The following is a 20293-nucleotide window of genomic DNA, read 5'->3' as shown; positions in this document are numbered from 1 at the left end:
CAGCGTCGGTGCTTCTCGCCTCTCAGGAAATAATTCCAACCCTCTGTGCTCACTGACCACACATGCCACGGACCGGAGGGCAAGAGGACAGGCAGGGCTGCCCCACTGGGCACCTTCTGCCAAAACTATCATACTGGGTGGCCTCATGAAAAAGAACCAAACAAGGAGCCAGTTGGCCTGGGTATATTCCCTTAACCCTGCCAGCGCCTAACTGGGCGGCCTTGGGAAAGTCACTTGACATCTCTGGGCCTCTGTCTACACATCTGTGAAATGGCCTTGATCAGGCTGCCTACTTCAGAGGATGGCTGTGCAGAGCTGACTAGATGGTGGCATGAAGGACGTTTCAAACCTAAAAGGAGGGGAGAGGGATGGAGGTGTGAGAAAAAGAGCAAAGGGGCCATCCTTTCCAGCACTAACTAGATGGTGAGCTGCAGATTCACCCCAGGGGCTGAAAGGTAAACCCAGGCCTGGACCAGCTAGTGTGGTCCAGAGGGGCCCCAGGGCTCTCAGGGGAGAGCTTGGCCCTGGGCGGCTTTCTTCTCCTGCTTACCCTGCAGGCCAAGGGAGATCAAATCCCTGGCCACAACAGGCCCCATTGAGAGTCGGTAAATCTGCCCAAGGTATGGGGTTACATTACCAGGTTCCTGGCCACCATCACCAAGCAGAGGGTCAGGCTGACCTCCTTCCCTCCCCGTAGGCCTCGATCCAGAACCGACAGGGCCGAGCCAGGCAGAAATCTGATCATCCGCTGCCTTCCCAGGCAGCAGCCTCCTCTGGGAAATCAGTGGACAGTGGGCTGAAGCTGTTGGAAAGGCTGGAGCCATCCCAGGCGGCCCACAGGGAACACAGGCCATCTGCCCTCAGAGGTGGGTCTGGAGCTAACACGGGCAAGAGACCCCAGGATAATAACATGCTTGGGATTTTTACCAGCATCGTGCACCTTATACATGTTAGTTTACTTGGTCCTCACGGAAGTGCTACACATGCCACTGTTATCTCTGTTTTACAAAGGATGAAACTAGGCACAGAGAAGTTAAGTCAATTTCCCAGAAACATCAGGATCTGAACCAAGGCATTTGGATTCCAAAGTTTACTTATCACAATAGCCACCAGAGACAGGAGGAGGCGCTGAAAAACATACCTTTTGAGTAAGGGTAGAGAAACCCAAGTGTGAAAGAGAAGACTCTAGGGGCCATGGTTGTTGTTTCCAGCTCTCTGGGGACTGGCAGAGGGCAAGGGAGCAGACTTTCTCTCTGGCTAAATAAGAGATGCAGGAATAGTGGGAGATCCCCAGGGAGACATTTGGTTCTGTGCAAAGCCTCAGTGGACAGATTTTAAATATTGCACAGCAATTTTTAAAAAATGCAACTGGCTCCCATAACCCAGCAGCAGCACAAGAATAAAATTAGAATTAAGCTAAATGTACAGCAGTAAGAGAATGGCTACATAAATGATAATTCCCTCCACTGACACACTGAACTGTTCAGTTCAGTCGCTCAGTTGTGTCCGACTCTTTGCGACCCTATGGACTGCAGCACGTCAGGCCTCCTTGTCCATCACCAACTCCCGGAGCTTACTCAAACTCATGTCCATCGAGTCAGTGATGCCATCCAACCATCTCATCCTTTGTCCTCCCTTTCTCCTCCTGCCCTCAATCTTTCCCAGCATCAGGGCCTTTTCCGATGATTTACTATTCATTGATTTACAGTGATTTACAATGGTACACTACTATGTATCTGTTTTTTTTAAAAAAAAAAAAGAAAAGAAAATAATTATGGTAACCTCACTATATAAAACTATGACTAGATTTCCTAGACCCAAAGTTAAGTGAGAAAAGCAATTTTCAGATGAAACCACTTGTTGAAATGTACATATGCATGAACATACACATGCTATAATGGTGCATATTCCTATAGGCTCTGTGGGCAACGTACAGACGAAGATCTAGTATATACACCAAAGTAATAACTGATGACAAGCCCTGCAGAGGAGGGGGTTGGAATGCTATGGTGATCAAGGAAAATCATGTTTCACTTTTTAAATAATACTTGACTTTTTATAGCAAAAATGTATCTGTATATTCTTTATATAACTTAAACTTAGTAAAATAACATAATAAAAATACAAGAAGATGTGTTGGGAACAGTGAGCTACTGGTCCGTGGATGTGTGCAAGCCCGTGCATTGGGGTGGAAGGATTTACCACAGGATGGAAGGGTCCAGCCCTTCTGAACCTCACTGCCTTGTCAGGGGAGTAGGAGAAAAGCCCTTACTGTCCCCGCACTGTGAATGGTTTTAAAGAAGCACACAATCTCAGACCCTGGAGGAGGGAGAGGCCGGGAGCTGTGGACCCTCACAGTGACACTGGTGTGTCAGAGGCCCACAGGCCAGCTTCTGAGTCCGCCTCCTGCCGCCCAGCTTCCCCCCCGCTTGCCCTAGTAATGCCCAGTCCTGGCCCCTCTGTCCAAACAACCCCCGGCCCCCGGCCAGCATGTCTAGCATCAGGCTTGGACTCCCAGGATCGGGGCCATGTCTTTGGGAAGACCTCACACTGGGGGCAGGAATTCAGGAAGGAAGGAGAAAGTGGATGTGAAACACTTACAGGGCTGAACGCACCTGACTGTGAAACTGAGCCCAGACAGGAGCCCAGGCCACACGAGGAGCCTGACCTAATCCAACAGCCCGAGCCCCAGCCCTGGCTGGAGCCCTAGTCCCAGTCAGGCACCTGGATCCCGACACTATAACAAGCCAAGATCAACGATGCTCTCACCTTCAGGACAGCGACGGGGCTGAGAAAAGAGCCAGGATCGACTCCCCTGGTGGTCCAGCAGCTAAGACTCCACGCTTCTAATGCAGGGGGCCCGGGGTTCAATCCCTGGTCAGGGAACTAGATCCCACATGCCGCAACCAAGACCTGGCACAGCCAAGTAAATAAACACATATTTAAAAAAAGAAAAGAGCTGAGAGGTATGGGTCCAAGCTCCAGCTCTGCCCCTGACTTCCTACAAGACTGTGACAAAGTCACTGAACCCTACAGAATCTCAACTACCTCATCCACAAAATGGGCTCACAGGATCCACCTCCCAAGCCTGCTGTGAAAATGAAATGAGATATCATCCACGTAGCTCCTTTGTGAACCATTCAGACTCCCCACAAAACACAAGGCCTCATCCACACCACGCATGAGAAAAGGAGGCGGCCACACCCGAGAGCCAAAAGCAGCCACACTTGCTGCAAGACAGGAGCGAGTCCATCCAAAAGGGCAAAGGAGCCTTTCTGGGCCACTGTCCTTGACCGAGGGCCAGGGTGCTCAGTGGGGGCAGGCAGGGAGCCGCCGAGAAGTGCCAGGGGGAGTCTGGTTTCTACCTGAAACTGGGGAAGGGGACCCTGGGAGACGGGCCAGCAAGTCCTGGCCTCACCAGCCCAGGGAGCTGGAGCAGGGGCGGGTGACAGAGCTACAGGGAGGCTGGAGGGAGAAACAGCAAGGCTCGGTCACTGCCAGCGGACGCTGGAGCAGAGGGCCGCACCTGGGAAGGCAGGCCACACAGCCCATGAAGAACAGACTCGGAGGGGCGCCTGTGAGGAGAGGGACGGGCAAGAAGCAAGACGGTGCCACCCACTGCTCACAGTGAGAAGCGCCAGCTCTAGGAGAGGCCGGGGCAGCAGGACAAAGCCTGGAGGGTGGGAGCCAGGGAGTCCAGTTGCCCCAGAGCCGCCCTCTCCTGCCTTGGGGAGACCCCGGGCTCTGGCAATACCAGGTCGAGTGTGGGGCCGGCCTACGGCACAGAGGGCCAGGGAGCTGTGAGGACTGAAGCCTCCAAGCACCACCAAAGTGAAAGTGAAGTCGCTCAGTCGTACCCGACTCTTTGCGACCCCATGAACTGTAGCCTACCAGGTTCCTCCGTCCATGGGATTTTCCAGGCAAGAATATTGGAGTGGGGTGCCATTTCCTTCTCCAGGGGATCTTCCCGACCCAGGGATCGAACCCAGGTCTCCCGCACCGTAGGCAGTCGCTACCAGGGAAGTCCCTTCCAGCACCACCAAGGCCACAGTCAAAACCAAAGCACACCAGTGACTCCAGCAAATGCCTGCTGGACTCCTGCTGAATGGCAGCCAGACAGCCAGGCCTGCTGCGTGGGGCCCCACCGACAGGGAGCTGCAGGGAGGGAGCCAGAGACTGGGCCACCCCGCGCAGAGCCCCGAGGAGGAGAGTGTAGGTGGGGCGGGCGGGGGAGGTCCTCCCCGAAGCTCCCTGCGGGGGGAGGACCTGTGGCCACATGCAGCCCCAGGAGCACCGTGGTCTGTTCCCCGAGGCCCCGGGACAGGGCAGTTACCTCCTCTTGGAACAGGAGGCTGGGCCAGAGCAGGAACTCTGCCGCCCAGCCACTGCACCATCTGCTCCCGGGAGCTGGCCTCATGGGGACATCAACCCTGCCTCGCCACCTCCACCAAGCATCCAGCCCTCAGGCCTCAAAAGCAGGCCTCAGCTCAGCTCTGGCCCATCAGAGAGGGTTCATGCAGGAAGCAGCTTCAGGCTGTCGTCCATGGCTCACCTCTTAAGCGAACCCCAGGCTCCTCACGTACCAGGCTCCTGGGGCCTGGCCAAGCCCCCAAACTCAGCCCCGGGCCAAAGGCCTTCCCCCTCCCAAACACGGCCCTGGACTCCTACAGGTGGCAGACACAACCCGTGCGCTCGCAGCACTGGCAGCTTGGGCGGGGGAGGACAAAAGGGTTCTGCCACAGCCATCCAACCACACCAGATGCCGACCCACTGACCAGGACAGCCTGGGAAGGCCTGCCCCTCACACCGGAGAACAGCCTGCCTGTCTAGCCCGGACTGACTCCTGGAGCAACTAAGTACCAGCTGAACTCTGGAGTCTGCTTACCAGCCACTCACCCCACTGGGGACCATGAGGCAGCCTCCCTCAAGGCCGAAGACCAAAGGGAACTTCCACACGGATGGCCCCTTCAGTCCTTAAAGTGCCCACGCAGCCGTGATCTTATCTCCCACCTCATGACCTCTTACCCCAGGCACTCTTGAGGTCTCAACTCCTTAGCTGAGCGTTCAAGGCTTTCCTGGGCTGGCCCTGACCTGCTTCTCCAAGGCCAGTCCACCACCTCTTCTCCAAACACCCTGATCACCTTCCATGCCCTGAACCCTCAGATCCTCACGTCGCCTGCCTTTGCACATACTGTTCGCGGTGCCAACAACGTCCTTCCCTCTTCCCCTACCCGGGAAACTCCTACTCCTCCTTCAAGGTCCAGCTCAACAGCACTTCTGGGAAGCCTAACCCCCCTTCCTCCCCCACCACCAAGGCAGAATACTTGCTCCCTTCCCCACCTTGTCTCTGAGAAGCAGGGCACTTCCTACCTTCAATCACAGTTAGGATCTGGGCCAGAGCTGCTCAAGCTATTTATGGTAAAGAGACTTTTTTTTTTAAGTTTTCCAATCTGTTGCCAACTGATGCTTTTGTAAATTACAATAAAAAATGATGCAGCAGTGTCAAGTTGCGATATGAGTTTCTCAACACTTACTCTAAGGTCTGCACCTAGGTTCCCATGGCCCAGTAACAGGAAACTCATGGATGGGCAGTAGTTTGTGGACCACCTTCTACCTGGCCCTGGGGGACTCTGCTCCTGGTGTTTCCAGGGCAGGGCCCATCCAAATTATGTTTATGTTTGGACCTCCAGAGCCCAAAGGGGTGCTCCCTGAACAAGTGCCGACCCAAATGCTGCATGGGAAGGTCCCAGCAACCCAATAACGGGGACAGCACCTGCGCCAGGCACCCCCATTCCTCAGGTGAGCATGTAGAAGCAGAGAGTGTAACTGGCCTGATGTCACTACTGGTCCATGTTGTTCTTTCTCTGTACTGCCCAGCATCACGGAGCACACTTCTGGAATCTGCAAGCCCTCCAGCCCACCATACCCCCCAGCACAGGCTCCTGACAACAGTTCCCACTGCAGTAACAGCAAGGCAGTCCCTTAGAGTGGTGAAGAGCTCGGCCTCTGGAATCAGACTTAACCCGGGTTCAAATCCCGGTTCAGCCTTTAATAGCTGTGTGACCTTGGGTAAGTCACCTCATGCCTCTGGGCCTCAATCTTTGCTCTGTAAACTGAGGCTAATAAGATGATTTGGGCAGCACCCTGCTTCAGGCAGGGCTCATACACACCTATAAGCTTCATCCAGGTTTGGCTGTTACTGATGTTTATAAAGGGCTTCCTCAGTGCTTCAGTGGTAGAGAATCTCCCTGCAATGAAGGAGCTGCAGGAGATGTGGGTTTGATCCCTGGGTCGGGAAGATTCCCTGGAGAAAGGCATGGCAACTCACTCCAGTATTCTTGCCTGGGAAATCCCATGGACAGAGGAGCCTGGCGGGCTATAGTCTGTGGGGTTGCAAAGAGTCCGAACAGGACTGAAGCAACTTTGCATGCATGCCCGCACAGTGTTTACAAAAGACCTGGGATCGCCCAGTCCAAAATTCTGACTTGGATCTTCCCTTTCTGCTCATCCTCCCTTTGCAAGACCCAACATCTTCTTATAGGGGTAAATTCTGCTCAGTTGCTGAGTTGGCTGATTTCCTCTGCAGATCCCATTGCCCTGCCCTCCCCTACCCCAGGCTAAGGGGCTTCTGCCTTATGACACCTTCAGCCTCTGAATCTCTTCACTTCCTCCCCAGATATCAGCCCCTTCTGACTTTTCCTCTGGGACACAGCTGATCTGAGGAAGGGCCTTGATCCACCCCAGGAAAAGCCCCATTTGGTGGGGTTGGAGCAGTGAAGTTCTGGATTGTGTGGTTGAGTGGGGTCCCAGCCTTCAACTCCTCCCTCACCCACCCAGAGCCCACCCGCCCTGTACCTTGGGCCACGACAACGCTGAGTCCAGCCGGGCCGGGTCCCAGTCAGCTGCCCCTACGAGAGGCTCACTCCCTGCTGAGGCTGAGGGTTGGGTGGGCCGCTCCCCATGCCCTGCAGCCGTCCCGGAGCCTCCCAAGCTGGCCATTTCCATCCCCTGGGCATCAGGCAGCAGGATCCCTTCCTAGCCCTCAGCACTTTTCCTTGGGGAAAAGTACGAGATAGTGAGAGAAGCTGCTCTGGGGAAGCTGACATCGTGGGGGTGGTTCCATATATACTTGGTCAGTGACGTCCACAGCAGCCCAGCCCAAGACAAGCTGATAGCCTGCCTGCTGATCCCTCTCGCCCCCAACCCTGCCTGGAAGAAGCAGTCTGTGGGTCAGCAGCAGCCCCTCCCACCCCCCATTCCTTCATGCACATCCCCTGCGGTCTGCTGCCTCCGTACCCCCAGAACGGGGCGAGCCCCAGCCACCGCAGACATGTAAGCAGGGGCCAGACAGCCTGTCCTTTGGGAAGGACAGGGCCAAACGCTCTCAGAGGCCCCCCCTGGGCTCTGATTCTAGGAAGTGGAGGCCTGGGGTGCAGAGGAAGAGATGCTAGGTTTGGACTTAGAATGTTAGCTTGGTCGCACCCTAAGTTGCATGACCTCTAGCAAGTCACTTCCTATCTCTGAGCCTCAGTTTTTTCAGCTGTAAACTGGGCGTTATGAGAGTGGTCCTGCTCGCCTCAGAGGCCAACGATCAAGGATGTGGGAGAAGTGTGAAGTCGGGGAGACGTCTGGGTTGCCCTTATGGGTCAGGTTAGGGTATGCGCGAGAGGGGTGGAAGGGAAAGCCCTAGAAGCCACCGAAGGCTCCAGAGGCCCAGGGGTGCCTCACTTTCAATCAGGGTTCCCATCCCTCAGCACCCACCCTGACCTGGGGCTGACACTGGGGAGCAAGACAGCGAGCGGCCCTCCGTCCTTCTCCACCTCTGCTGCCCTCACCCAGAGTCGTTCCACTGGAGGCTCTTAGTCAAGATGTACCAGTCAGATCTGATTCGTGAGGTTCCTGGGTGAGGGGAGGGACCCAAAACCAAGGGCTTATAATCAATGCTGGGTTGAAAGCACCGAGGGGCCCGGCAGGGAAACTGTGAAACTGAAAGTCTCTTAGTCGTGTCCAACTCTTTGTGACCCCAGGGTCTGTAACCCGCCAGACTCCTCTGGCCATGGAATTCTCCAGGCCAGAATACTGGAGCTGGTAGCCTTTCCCTTCTCCAAGTGATCTTCCCAACCCAGAGTTTGAACCCAGGTCTCCCGCATTACAGGCAGATTCTTTAGCATCTGAGCCACCAGGGGAGCCAAGAGCTTATGATCAAATCCTGTGTTGAAAGCACCCAGGGGCCCTGCAGGGAACTGTTACATAACACAAGGCGGTGGCCCCCTAAAGCCTCCTTTGTTAAGGTGGGTTTCGTCAGGTGATTGGAAAGATTAGATGATGGCTGTGTGATCTGAAGCTAGTCACTTGCCCTCTCTGAACCCAAGTTTCCTCATCCAAGAGACCTTATGGGGCCAATGTCAAGTGCCCTGATACTCAAAACATGTTCCTCTTAAAATGTGGTCCTGAAAAAACACAGAGGAAGGAGTTTTCTTCCACAGCAGGTAACGCGGGACCGACATTACCGTCTCTGTTTACAGCAAGGCAGACTGAGGCCCAAGCTTGTTTGGCTTTGAACACAAGCCTGTTGGGGGAGTATAAGTGTCTGAAGGTATGGTCAGGTCACCTTTAAGTAGAGACCCCTGTGACTATTCACCCTCCCATCTCTGGGCAGTGCTGTCCCTGGCAAGTGGCACAAGATTATGTCAGTGCCCTGGGAGATGCCTCCCCTGTGGTCGCGATCTCACATCCAAGGAGCTGGCTCCCCCCAGAGCTGGCCCTGTGCCACACCGGTGCTTGGTGCTGCTTCCCGGGGAGCTCTGTGAGGCCAGCACCATTATCACCCCGACTGTGCAGATGAGACAGGCAACCCCAAAAGGGGCAGCCTCTTACTGGCATCTCCCAGCGGCAGAGCGGGGGCGGGGCTGAACCTGAGGCCACGCCCCGCTCCAGGGCGCCCCGCCCACACACTCGCTGGCCATCCTACTCGGCTGCCAAGAGGCCAGTCCAAGGGACTTTGCCGCATCTTATCTGGGGGTGCCATGGCTGCTCAGAAGTGAAGTCAGACACACTCCAGGAAGCCTGCAGCCCCCAGAACTGTGCTCCAACCTAACTGCACTGAGTCTCAGTGCGGAGGGCCAAGTCCTCTCCCCCCGCCCCCACCTTCGCTTTTGGAATGGCCTCCACCATGTCCCTATCCTCACCCTCTCCTACCCTGACTGCTGTAACAGCCTCCTAATTGGCCTCCCTGCCTCCAGCCTCACACCGAAGCTGCCGCTGCTGCTGACGACTGGGACCTCGGTCTGCTCTCCATGTCAGCTTTCTCCTCATAAAACCTTCTGTGGCTCCCAGAGGCCCCACAGACAGAGTATAAACTCCTCTGCAGAGTGGTCATAACCTTTTACAATCTGGCTGGGATAGAGTCTCCGTGTTAGGTGGGAGGGCTCAGAAGCCAGGAGACCTGGGTTCAAATCCCAACGGTGCTGCCAACCAAATGGGAAACCTTGGGCAAGTTACTCCACCTCTCTGAGCCTCAGGCTCCTAAAGGGAAATAATAGCACCAATCTCAGGGTGCTGCTGGGAAGATGAAATAGAAAACATGTCATGAAGGACTTTGCATATATTAACAGTAAGCGCTCAGTTCATTCACTCATTCCACAAATACGAGGCCTTACTATGTGCCATGCACTGCTCATGCAGCCCTGAACAAAACTGACAAAACTCCCCCCTCTCTGGGAACTTATAGTATAATTAAGGGAGGCAGCCAAAACCAATATAAATAAGCCAAACACAAGGCATGTTATACATGCTGTGCACTATGGAGGAAAAAAAAAAGGCAGGGAAACAGGGGGATCAGGAGACAGGGGTGGTGATTTTAAACAAGAAAGTGCCCATGAGAAGGTGACGTTTGAGCAAATCCCAATGGAGGTGAGGGAGCCTACCATGGAGATAATGGGTAAGAGTGTTATAGCGGTGGGAACAACCAGTGCAAAGGCCCTGAGGCAGGCTCAGAACTGGTGTGTTAGTCATATTACTATTATCATCACTATTATTTCTTTCCAGTTTCATCTCCCTTCACCTCCTCCCTTTCCCACATCCTTCAGCCAAGTGAACTACCAGAGCCTCCCCAAGCCCTTCTGTGTGCACATGCCTTTGTACAAGCCACACTCCGTGCTGGAATGCCTTCCTTTCTCTCCAACTCCTACTCATCCTTCAAAACCCAGCTGAAAGGCCTCCCCCTCAGGGAAGCTTTCCTTGATTTAGAGTCTGTGGCCCACTCTCTTGTCCCCTTCTGCTGTAACCTGAAACTGCTTGGTTAACTGCCCACCTCCCCAGACTGATCAGTGAGTTCTGGAGGGATAAGGACTGGCTTTCGCATTGCACCCCTAAGCACAGCACAGTGCCTGGTTGTGTGCACTGACCATCTGATGAACGAAGGAAGAATGAAGGAAGGATGCCCCAGGCCTCCCCTCTTACAGAGCCTTAGCCCTGGACATGCCACCACGAATGACCGCCTCTGTGAATGCTGGCCTTTTCGACGCAGATATAAATCTGCAATATGAAACAGGCTTTTTAAAAATAACAGCACATTTTTCTTTTTTCTTCATTGTTTTTTTTTTCTTTCTGCACAGTTTATTTTTCCGGTGCAGCCACAGACCAGCTGTAGGGAAGTCCCTCCCAGGCCCACTCTAAGAACACAGGATTCTGGGGCCTCTAAGGACTCCTAGGCCCCAACAGGGATGGAGGAGGCACCAGATGGTTCTAAACAAGCCCTGGCACCAAGGCTACCAGGCACCTCTGAGCCAAGAACCTTTTTGCTCAAACGCGATGTTAGGTGGGTTACCTCCAGGAAACTTTATAGCCCCATGTGACTTTTCCAAAGCGGCTTCTCCTTAATGGGTCTGGAGTTCTCTGCCCTCACTCTAAGAGGGCATCCTAGGAAGATGGCATCAGATCCAGGGTTCCAATCCTGGCTACATCACTGTGTAGCCCTGGATCCTTTCCATCACCTCTTGGGGCCTCAGTTTCCCCATCTGTGAAATGGAAATAATACCTATCTCGGTTTTCTGCATATGGTACATGATATGCTTAGGACCATACCTAGGACACAGTAAGCATTCAGTAAACATTAGCTGCCTTCATCACCGTGACCTTCATTTTCAACAGCCCTGGGTCTCTTATTGTGCAGTTTCTTCACGAAATCATATACTCTCCAGATCAGAGACCTCAACAACCTGCGAAATCTCACCCTCTTGGCCCTCCTGTAATTTTCTCTCATACATCACAGAAACACAGTCCTTCTGGGGGTATGAACACCTATAAATATGGGAAGCTTGGTATCTGTACTCTACGGGCCAATCACTTTTCCTGCCACACCTGACACCTCCTTCCTGCTGGGCCTACCTGCCCACACCCCAGGGAAGCAGTGTTTATAATGAATCCTGTCCTCAGCTCCCAGCACATCATGAGCCTGCAGCCAATGCTCAGAGATTCATCAGAAGGTATTTACTGAGCAACTCATGTGCACAGACACTGGAGACACAGCGGCATGTACACACCAAACCAGGCCCTGCCCTCACAGAGCTCATGGTCTGATGAAAGAATAAGACTGCAATCAATGTTGTTGTCGTTCAGTCGCTAAACAGTGTGTTTTGTGACCCCATGGGCTGTAGCCTGCCAGGCTCCTCTGTCCATGGGATTTCCTAGGCAAGGATACTGAAGTGGGTTGCATTTCTTTTTCCAGGGGATCTTTCCAACCCTGGGGTTGACTCCGAGTCTCCAGCATTGTCAGGTGGGTTCTTTACCACTGAGCCACCAGGGAAGCCTGCAATCTATAAACACACCAATGAATGTAAAAGCACCGCTAAGATGAGTGCTGTAAAGGAAAGGTACATGGGCCGTGAGAGACTGCAGTAGAGGGCTTGACCTAACCAGGAAGGGCTTCCCTGACCAGGTGATGCTGAAGCTGAACGATGAAGGATGTGGAGAGCTACACAGGTGAAATGGAATGCATGGCCAGGGCAGAGGAAACATGAGTAAAGTACTATGTTAGGCTGAACATGATATATGGAGGGATTCAAGATGGTGTCCCCATGGTGTCTGAAGGGCAACTGAAGGATTCCAGAAGGCTTTTTGGGCAGGGGTTGACAGACTCAGATTTATTTGTCGAAAAGATCACCCTGGCCACTGAGGATGAGCTTTTCCAAGCCTGTGTGTGTGTACTTATCTCTGCCTAGAATGCTCCCCCAGTCTCTGTATACGTCAGGACAGGCTAGGTTATGCTGCAGTAACAAACAACCCCCAAATCTAAGCAGCTTGAAACAGCAAAGGCTTAACCATCACTCATGCTGCACGTCCATCAGGGGGCACCAGGAGGCTCCACTCAGGTAGGGACACAGGGACCCAGGCCAGCAGAAGCAGCCACCAACCCTACCTCCTGCCAGTTGCCACACCACAGGAAAAGAGCACTCAGGAGGGTCTCACACTAGCAACCAGATGCTCTGGACCAGAAGTGGCATGGGCCACTGTAGTTCACAACTCACCGGCCAGTCACACAGCCCCACCCAGCACAAGGGGAGCTACAGTCAGTCCTACATGTGCCTGACTGGAGGAACTGGAAATATTTAGGGTGTAGCATTAAGTACCACCAGACACTCACTTCATCTTGCTCTCCCCCAACCTTAACTCATTCATTAGATCACAACCGTTTCAGTATTCCAGAAGAAGGGACTGACACGTGCAGGAGAGAAGAGAGAGATCTAGGGAAGATGGAAGATGAGGCCAAGGAAAGGATAGGGGCCACATCACTCAGAGGCTTCTAAACCATGGGAACAATTTGGTTCTTTACTCCACAAGTACTGAGAAGACTTTTCAATGCTTTATGCAGAAATGGGGAGTCTGCTGTGAGCTTCTTGGGAACAGATCACTCTGCCATCCTAAGACTGACGTGGAGGGGAGGTCACAGGTGGAGTTAGGAGGCTCGTGCTATTGTCTTGGGAATAGACAACGGTGCTTGACCAAGATGCTTGGGAAGAGAAGACAGAGAGAAGTGGATGGATTCAATTTCATAGGCTCAAGTTCCCTAAATCTGGAAATACAGTGGATTGCAGTGTGGGATTGGAGACACCAAGGTTTCTGCCTTACGGACTAGCAAGATGGTGGTAGCCTTGGCCAAGATGAGAGCCCTGGAGGTGGTTTAGGGAAGAAAATGATAGAACAGCCTCGGACTCTGTGTGTGGGTCATAACTATGAGATAGTCAAGAGAACGAGCCAAAGAGGCAGCTGAATAAACAGGAATGACTCCTGCCTACTTGTCTAGTGGTCTTCACTTCCTTCACACTTGCCAAGAACTTAGAGCCAGGGGAACCCCCCTCCCCCATTTAAGTCCAGGTGAGGAAAGATTCAGAAGATAGAAGTCTTACTAGACATCAAAGACAACAAATTTATGAAACACATCAATGCAAAGGGTCAAGAGGACAGAACTGTAACTCAGGTCAGAATAGTATGTAAGTGATAGCTGTGAGGGCTGATGAAGGACTCCTGGGACCAGTGAGGGGAGCCCCCATCTCTGAGCACGTCATTAGGGTAGGCAGCATAGACTCTGCCTCAGTTGCCCCTTGGAGGCCCCAGCAAGTTTGGGACTGAATGGATCTGGGTGGGGCTTGTTGGGCAATTCTGATATTCCCTGGAGGGTGTTCTGCAATAATCCCAGGAAGAAAAATACCTCTTAACTCACTGTGGGCTGTGGGCTAGGCACTGTCTCTGTGCTGTCTCATTTCATCTCACAACCACCTGCCCAGACAGGCTTTGTTGGCCCTACTTTAGGGATGGAGGAGCAAGATCCGGAGAGGTCAAAGGTAACCGTGCCAAGTCCAAAGTCCCAGGTCAGTATGAAGGGGAAGGAGGACTCCAATGGAGAAGCCCTTTTTCATTAAACTAAAGCAACCGGCCTGGGCTCTATTCCAGAGAGGAAGGTTTACAGACACGTGCCTACACAGGACTCTGCTCTCCCACCTCTGAGAAAGTCAGTGAGCAAAAATCATGCCCCACTCCCCAGGGAAGGAGAGTTACATCTGCCCCATGGACCCCTTAGCCCCAACCCCTTCCTTTCCCTCAAGGGGAAACGTGGGTGAAGGACAGCTTGGGTGCCACAGGCATCATGCTTCATAGAAAATTCTTTTGCTACAGCACAGACAGAACCCCCAATTTATAGGTTTACAGGCATCAAGAGCCCTGTCTTATTCTTCCCCGTCCCCGTGGACAAAGAGCTGGGTGTGTTTCCTTTCAGCCACTCTAAATTATATACAACAGCCTTACTCCACATGAAACAAGCATCTGAGAAAGAAGAGAGGTTTAACATTTTTCTCCCTGAAGTCCCAGCCCATCCCGGGGGTGGTCTAAGCCCCTGTCGCCCAACCCACCCCTCCGTACAAGACACGAGCAACTTTTCCACCAGCACCGACCAGCGCTCAAGATATTCTGTATGTTCCTTGCAGCCACTTGCCTGGGGCGTGCTGGCCTTGACCGGAGAAAGGTCATCGGCCGCCAAGTGCCTGCAGGGAAGACTACCTTGGGGATTGCGTGGGGGGGGGATGGACTCTACACTCCGGAGTGATTTCCCAAAGAGTCTACACCGCACCTGGGATGCGAAATGTGTCAAAAGAAATGGCCCCCGGCGCGACCACGTTTACCGGGAAATCGTGCACCACGTTGAAAAGAGGGCCCCACCGCAACGCGGCAGGACTCGTGCCTCCCACGTCCGCCGCACCCCCGGTGGCCGAGCCCACAGCGCGCCACCCACCCCCGCCGCCCCCCGAGAACTAGGCCAGCGGCAGCAGCTGCGGCCGCGGCAAGCAGTCCAGCCTGCGGCGCCCCGCCCCGCCCGTGTCTCCGCGTTCTCAGCCCGAACGCCCGGGGTCCGGGCGGCCGCTCCCATTGGTCGGCGGCCACGTCCGTCAGCGGGCGGCACGCCGGCGCAGAGCAAAGGCTACATTGTAACAAGGCGAGCGAGAGAGCGAGCGGGGCGCGGGCGGGGAGGAAGGAGGCGGAGGGGCGGCCCCCGAGTCCCGCAGCGGCGGCGGCAGCTACCTGCCGAAGGGTTAACCCACCTCGGGCCGGGGCAAGCCGCACCCCCCACCCCCACCACCCCGCTCCTGCGCCGCCCGGACCCCCCGCGCCGCGGGCGCTGCACCCCCGGCCGCCCGTCGCCCCCGCGGCCGCACGCAGCCCCTGCCCCGGCGGCCCCCCGCGCGCGAGCGCGCGCGCTGGCAAACTGCCGAGCGCTTTCCGAAGCCATTTTCAATGGCCACAGTGGCTACCGGGGCTGACTCACCTTCCCGGGAGCGCCGCGGCGGCCGCGGGGCCCGGGCGGCGCGGGCGGGCCCGGGCGGGCGGCTCGGCGGAGGCGGCGCGGCCCCGGCTGGCGGCCCCCGCGGCGGGAGCGGCCGCGCTGCGGGCGCGCTGGGCCCCGGCAAAGTTTCAGCGCCAGCCTCGGCGCGGCGGCGGCGGCGGCGACTCGCTGCTGCTCTCCTCCCCTGCTTTGACCACCATCTTATTAGTACAGGAAATGACATGGAAAACGGAAGAAAGCGGCGTTTGGGGCAGACGCGGACCCCCCAATTCAGGGGCCCGGAGCCGGGACTCACCAGCCGCGCGTCCCAACCCGGCCCCGGGAGAAAACTCCCGGGGTCCCCTCGGCGCCCCCGCCCCGCGCCCTGCCTGGAGGGGAGCGGGGGTGGGGGGAACCTGGTTCCTCGAACCCAAAAGGACAGGGCGACTTTTATAAACCAGCCCGCGGAAAAATCGAGAAAAAAAAATAATAATGAAAAAAAGAAAAGGTTAAAAGAACTTTCGAACTGGGACACTTTTTTTTTTTGGTCGGAATTAAAAGTTCTAGAATTTTAAAAAGTCATTCCTTGAGGGGGCTCCCTGGCTCCCCCACTCCTGTTGCTGCCCCTTGTGAACCAAACCGGGGAGTAAATGTGTTGATATTTTTAACCCTTTCTTGGCTCCGCTGCCCGCAACTGGCCCCCTCCTGATCCGGTTTAACCCTTTGAATGCCCAGCTACTCGGAGATACAAACTGAAGTTGTAAGGCCAGGTGCATCCCGCTGAAGGCTGGGGGAAGGGGGCTTGGGGGTTTCATTTGAAACGTTAACTATTGACATGGGGCTGCGGTTTTAACGTCGCCAACCGCACGTGTTCTTCAAGTCGGAATTTGTTACCGAGATTGAGATCCTGAGAACCGGACTTGCTGGTCCCGGGCTGTCTTGGGAAAGATGTTTAAACCGAAATCGCTTGCTTGGGTCCTCAGTTTCTTCATCTGTGAAATGGGATTCAACATCGCAGAGCAACAAGGTAGCAAGGAAAAGATCGGACGGAATTTTCATAAAGACGGTGTTTAAAAGCTTGAAAGGCTTTATTCCACGCTTAGAAACCTGACGGGTTAGGACGGAGTAGAGCTCACCGCGGGATGGCGTAAGCAAGGCAAAAAATAGCCGTGTTCTTCCGGCGTCTGCAAGGCAAGGGGCCCAAGTGCGAGATCTCTCCTGTCAGGGGAGGCCGTGCAGCTCTGGCTCTGAAACCGAGGTGTAACCTCTAGTAGAAAGTTGTCTGGAGGAATTTGACCTCAGGACCGCGCTTGGGCGGGGCGCTGCTTAGGGAGGGGCTTCCCGACCGTCAGACGTCCGAGGAAGCCCTGAACGGCTTGGCACAGGAGGCCTCCAGTGGGTACCGCCCCGGGGAGATCTTCTCTCGGGGATGGAGTTCCCTGTCAGTTTCCCTACTGGCTGGGAGCCTGAGTCCCAGATGGCATCCATGGTCAGACCCCAGGACATGCTCCTAGCTCTTGGAGTCTGGAAGTTGGGGGTTGAGGGAAGAAGCTCTGTATGTATGACATCTTTTGTTTCCCTTGACTCTGGCATCACAAACACACCTTCTTGAAATCCCTCATCTACTTCCTGTGTGATCTTGAGTAAGGGACTTCCTTTCTCGGAGCCTCAGTTTCCTATCTGCAAAGTGGGACACACGAATAACAGCCCACATTGCCAGCTCCATGTGAGGAGCATGAAACTGTTTAAAGAGCCTAGCATCAGACTGCTCACAGTAGGTGCTCAAGTAATGGTAATTAACATCAGGATTATATGACTTTCAATATAACTATAACAGTGTCTGAATGTGTTTCTGAGTGTCTTTCTGCTCCGTACCAGGCAGAGTGTTGGGTCCTGGGGAGTACCAAGATTAGTTAGACCTGGTCCTTTTAGGAGGTCTTGGTCTGGCCAGGAGATGGAGGAACTGGTAGCTTACTCAAATTAATTCAATAATTAATGCACACGCAACTGTGCTAAGCTTTATACTGGAGGCCAGGTGCTTGCGCAGGAAGAGGAAAGGACGCCAAGGAGGAAGCCATTTATTCCTCTCGAGAAGGATTCGCCAAGGAAAGGGTTGTCAGAGGTGGGCCCTGACGGGGGGCTTGGAATTTCCACCAGCGGTAGTACGGTGTTCCAGGAAGGCGAACAGCACTAGCAGAGACCGGCAGGTCTCAAAGCACCAGGGTGTGTAATGTGGCCAGCCATGACGCCTCAAGGGTGGGTGGGGCAGAGGAGCTGAGAGGAGGCCGGGAAGCCAAGAGGATAGAGAGAAGGTGCTCACAGCCTCCAAAAAGCAAAATAGTCTTTGAGAGAATGAGCTGAGCAGTGAGGCAAAGAGGGAATTTTTCCATGTGGTGCTGGTTTTCTATTTAAATCTCCTCATCCATTTGGCCCAGTCTGGCTTCTCTTTGCCAGGAGCAGTCGGTCTCCAGGCTCCAACTCTGGAGTGAGGCTGGGTCCTTGGGCATTGCAGGCCAGGAGTCTTCAGTCATCACACTTGGTGGGCACAGAGAGTCTGCATGGTTCAGAGACCCAGGTCTGAGGTCCAGCCTGCCACCCCATGCCATAGAACCTGGGGCACGTGACTCTCCTGTCTGGGCTCCAGCTTATTCCTGTGACACAGAGAGTTTGGACCAGGGGTCCTACCTTGTTCCCTCAAGAAGCTGCCCTGATCATCACCACGGGTTGGGAAGGAGTCTGAAACAAGACTGGGAGAGTTTCTGGGAGCCCAAGGCAGGCAAGGGCTGGCACAAATGCCCTGGGTCAGTGGGCAGAAAGTGGTAATTACCTCAAGTGATTACCCGAGGGCCCGGAGGTGATCACGGTAGACAAGTGGTCTGGACAAGGTAGGTCTTGTGAGGCTGTGCCTCAGTCTCCCTCTGTGGGCTGAGTGGGGCCTGAAACACAGAAGTAAGGATGAATAGGAGCTCCACTCAGATCCCCTGAGAACTAGTTGGGGGTTGGGCGGTACGAAGGGGGTTGAAGTGACTAGAGCACATGACACACACTTTTAGGGACCTTACCATTTGACTCTCAGTAATCCAAGGCAGTCAGCATCATCACTATTTTTGCAGACAGGGAAACCATGCTCAGAGAGGTTAAGAAATTTGTCCTAGGCCACACAGCTAGTTAGCAGTAGGATAAGATTCAAATCCATCTGCCTGACTCCATTGCTCAGTGCCTTGCGCTCTTGGACATTTCTGTTTTGTCATCCTTCTCCATAATACAACTTTTTAGCCTAACGGTTGGTAAAATATTTCCCTGGTTTCTCCTTTGGGCATATCACACAATAGGAGCTGACCAGAACTTTGCGATGGGAGGTCAGGTTCTTCATGACTGCCCCCTACAAAAAATGTACCAACAATCCCAGTCACCTCCATGTCCCTGTGAGGACATCGACATGTTCTAAGTGAATGAAGCTCAGATCTTCGGAAAGAAAAGCCAGTCTGAGACCTTTCTCACTTACTACTGATACCCAGTAAAACATACATGCAACGAGCTGCAACATAAATGCCCCCTGGATCACTGGAGATTCACTTCCACATTTGCTGTAAAGCACGGACGAGTGTTTATTGCATCAATCAATGACCCTTCGGAAAGCCTTGAGGGAGAAATTTCATTCAGGATTTAGTGCCTGGAAAAAACAGACTAAAGATCAACTGCATTTCCCTCGAGGAACTGGCAAGCATCTCCCTAGCTAACAAGAAGAGCTGCATAACTGATCAGGTTTCCCTTTTTACGCAGGTTGCCAGGAAGCTCAGGGCCAGATTCCACCCCCATTCCCAACAGCTTTGGCACTTGCTCCCTCCTCATTCCTCCTTTCCCACTTCTAATCCTACTGACTCAGCTTTGTTTTATCTGCCTTTTATTAAAGATGCCTCCCCCCTTTTAATGGCAAGAAATAAATATTTAAAATAAATCCACATTTGGAAGAGTTGCTGAAGGGAGTTGGACTCCATGGGCCTTGTGTTAAGCCAGGCACGGTTCTCTTTTGATCTTGTCTTGTCCACTCGCCCAACAGCTGAGGGATTCCTCTCTTGGAAGGGAGGAGGGACTGGCGTAAAACCAAGGGATTCCTCGCTCAGCTGCCGATGACGACTAAGATCAAATGCCCTGGGTCAGATCATCGTGGCTATTTTTTCGGTTCTGCTGACAAACAGCTCGCCTCTCTCCTGTCCACTGCCCAGGAAGCACAAACCTCTATCCCCTACCCCCCACCCCCCCACACACACAAAGATATCCCTCATTCGTATCCCCTGCTGAGTTTTGGCAGGAAATAGACTCCTCTTTTCTACAGAAGCCACTGCCCCTTATGGGCTGCCTACCACATTCCTGGGAAGGTAAGATGATTAGGATGCAGGTTGAGGGTGAAAGAGCAGCTTTAGCACCTCGGACAGGGAAGGCCTCAGAGATGTGGCATCTCATGGGAGTCTTGATCAATGGGAAGGAGCCAGCCCCACCCACGATTGAGTAGTTGAGTCCCCTCAGCAGAGGACACAGCCCGTGCAAAGGCCCTGAAGCAGAAGCTAGCCAAGCTTGTTGTATGGGGTGGCCCAAGGCTAGTGTGCAGAGCATAGTGTAGAAGGGGAGACAGGGAAGGAGACGGGCAGGAGAAAGGATTGGATCTAGACCACGCTTTTCCATGGTTTGGATTATTTGAACATCAGTAGAAGCCAGTGATGCTTTACAGCTGGGGAAACGCAGGATCTCACTTATGTTTTCACACCATCACCTTGGCTGCCATGTGGCTACTAACATTGACCAAGTAAGTGCCAGGGGAGTGGGTAGGTATGTTCATAAGCCATGTTATTTAACTTCCCCCTGCTTATGAGGTCGATGTGGACCTGTCTTTTTTTCTGACTGCCCAGCGTCTGACTTCCCTTCCAGTGACGGGAAATTCCCACCCTTCTGTGCCCTGGAGAGTTGAAGGTTCCCCTCCCC

The 20293-nt window shown here is 53.9% G+C and overlaps 1 protein-coding gene across 2 annotated transcripts in view; it reads right to left on the bottom strand.

Moving 5' to 3' along the window:
* PRDM11 (PR/SET domain 11) overlaps positions 1-15555 on the bottom strand; it is an 83411-nt gene extending 67856 nt beyond the window's left edge. The window contains exon 1 of one of the 2 annotated variants that reach the window (XM_081538309.1): positions 15317-15555. The gene's annotated coding sequence lies outside the window, so the exon portion shown is untranslated. Of the gene's footprint in view, positions 1-5025; positions 5162-15316 lie in introns of those variants that run through there. The other variant, XM_081538310.1, reaches the window with a different exon arrangement.
* Between the last annotated feature and the right edge of the window lie 4738 nt (positions 15556-20293).

Source organism: Giraffa tippelskirchi, chromosome 11 (assembly GCF_054371585.1).
Source record: "Giraffa tippelskirchi isolate mGirTip1 chromosome 11, T2T-mGirTip1v1.2.pri, whole genome shotgun sequence".
NCBI lineage: Eukaryota > Metazoa > Chordata > Mammalia > Artiodactyla > Giraffidae > Giraffa > Giraffa tippelskirchi.
The sequence above is the reverse complement of the archived record's forward strand: the minus strand, read 5'-3'. Positions and strand labels throughout refer to the sequence as shown.